Source organism: Limulus polyphemus, unplaced genomic scaffold (assembly GCF_000517525.1).
Source record: "Limulus polyphemus unplaced genomic scaffold, Limulus_polyphemus-2.1.2 Scaffold4151, whole genome shotgun sequence".
In the NCBI taxonomy this organism is placed as follows: domain Eukaryota; kingdom Metazoa; phylum Arthropoda; class Merostomata; order Xiphosura; family Limulidae; genus Limulus; species Limulus polyphemus.
In genome coordinates, this window is record NW_013669761.1 from 2,340 (window position 1) to 5,022 (window position 2,683).

Sequence of the window (2,683 nt, forward strand, 5' to 3'; positions counted from 1 at the left end):
AGATTACAATTAAAGATGTAGCTAGTTTATAATAATAATAATAAACTAAATAATATTAGAAAATTATTATTATTGCATAAAGGGCTTGTAAAAGGCTTGTAGTTCATAAGAGAAACATTATCTGGTCAGTTTCCTAAAGGTGGAAAGGAACTTTCCATAAATTTTATTTTTGTTGAGGAAAAAACTATTTTAAAAGTATTTTAAAACTTCTTGAAAGTAATGCTTCTTCCATAATGGAGAAATTTATAATATTGGAACATTAACAATATGATTCATATTCTTAAAAAGAAGCAATCACTGTCGAGAATGAAAAGTTGTAGACCATTAGTAAAAAAACATTATAATTATTCTTTCATATCCATACACCTACCCAAGAAAGTTTAAAAACTGCATTTAATTCCCAAAATATAACAAGTGGCCATCCATTTAGTTCATATAAGCTATTCCATTTTCTACCAATACTTTACTCCAATCTACATATAGAACCCCCTTTTTTTCTATAACAACCCAAAACTCTATAATACTCGTTCAGTCTACTCTTTAAGTACTTCAGTGATGCATTTCATTTTCTACCACTTTTTGAAATGAAACCATGTAGTGTGTTAAAAAAGTAACACTGCCTTAAGTGGAGTTGTTATTGTTTTCCATATGTTAAACTTGTGTTATTTAGTCTTAGTATCTGCATAATTTTATTATGAAAACACTATTTAGATTTATGGATTCAAACTTTATAATTGTCTTTAAAACCTTAATTATTGCCTCGAGTTCTCCTCTTCATCAAAATTGTGTTAAGATATTTCAACCTATCCCATTATAACAACCTCTTCCAAACCTGGAATCATTCTGGTGCTTTTTCTCTGAACTGTTTCCAACAACTCAACATCCTTGCTTAAATAAAGTGACCAAAACTGAAATAATATTTCAAATGAAGCCTAACTAGCTCCTTGTGGAATGAACCAATGATCTTCTTTGACTAAATATTTCTATTTGTACAACCTGAAATTCTGTTTACATTATTACTAGCTATGTAACTTGTTTAGAAGGCTCTAGAGATTTTATAATAGCTCTGCTAAGATATGTTTATCATCACCTTCACTTAAAGTTTCCCCAACAATGACCTAAGATTAATTAATGCTGTGATGATCAGTATGCATAACCTTACTCTTAGTAGGATTAAAAAACAACTTCCATGTGTTATCCCAGCTCACCAAATCATCCAAATCTTGTTGCATAACTGCAGCATCTTCAGAAGAACTTTAAATATGTATTAATTTAATTTGATCTGTAAACTTAACCAGTTTACTGATTGCACAAGACAACTGAAATTTTATAGCATTAACAACATATGTCAGGTAATCAAATGTAATATAATTGAAATTAGAAATTAATAGTTAACAGTAACAAATACTCTTAAACCTTAATTAGTGAATAACTTGGTAGTTTAGCTTAATTTTTTTAAGCTTTATCATTTCTTTTAACATTTTTCCCATACTCAAAAGTACTTAAATAAAAAGCATACAAGAAATTGTAGAGAGCTTTAAGAACACGTTACAGCTGTTTGCCCTTAATGGTCTACACTTAAGCAAGATTGGAAAACAAGGATGTTTAGAAAAGCAGTTAATGGATGTGTTTGGCCAGTTTAAGAACCTGAAAAAGAGCAAGATTACAGAAGGCCATTCAGCCCATCTTTTAAATGCACATATCAAACAACCAACGAAAGCATTGAAATCAAAACTAAATGCTTTTTACATCCGTATTTCAACCTGACTCATTAAGAAATAGTTAACCTAATATTAAAATAGTTTTTCTATCAGTTGACAACCCATAATACCCATATACCAAAGTGAAAAAAAAAAGTTTAAAAAATTTAGAATATTTATATGGCAATGTAAGCAGATATATGGAAAATGTAAATGAATGAGAACTAAGAGAAAGAAAAAGGTACACTTACCTAAATATAGTAACAAGAGAAAGAAAAATTTTCAACTGACATTAGACTTAACACATTCAAACAGCTATTTTTTTAAAATAATATGAATGTTCAAATAAAGTTTCTAATCCTTAACCTAATTAATATTAACTTGCAATCAGAGCAAGTCATGTACTTAGAACAAAACTAAAAGTCAACCAGGCTATTATTATAGGTGATTTAATATACTTATGTTTCTTCTAATAAAGATTAGAATGCATTCTTTCATCAGTTTAGTACCCTCACAGTTAATGATATTTGTGGTCATAATCCCAATAATGTCGCTTAAGTACAAGGACAAAATTAATCATAAATACATATGTTAAGCTAATAATACAAAATAATTCTTAGAATAAAATAAAAATAAAAAGTAATGATATTCAGTATACTAAATAGTATAACCAGTATTGTTGATGAAAGTAACAATAAATAAGATACTATACCTAGAGAACTTATTATGAATTTGAACTAAAGCATTGGTTTATGGCTGCCATCATCAGGGTATACTGTAGAATAATTCATGTATAGCACTATAATATAATTTTCTGAAACCATTTTATGTTCTCACATAGTGTCACGTTTGACTTTTAGTTATCAAAATTGGTAAGGTATAAGGACAATATATATATATATATATATATATACACACACACACACACACACACACACACACACTAATTAATTAAGTAGTAATAATATACTTAGTGGTGGTAG

At 28.3% G+C, this 2,683-nt stretch overlaps 1 protein-coding gene across 1 annotated transcript in view; it reads left to right on the plus strand.

The window, feature by feature from the left end:
* LOC106470665 (calcium-binding mitochondrial carrier protein SCaMC-2-like) overlaps positions 1 to 2,683 on the plus strand; it is a 34,040-nt gene that overhangs the window by 811 nt on the left and 30,546 nt on the right. The gene's annotated exons all lie outside the window — the stretch shown is intronic.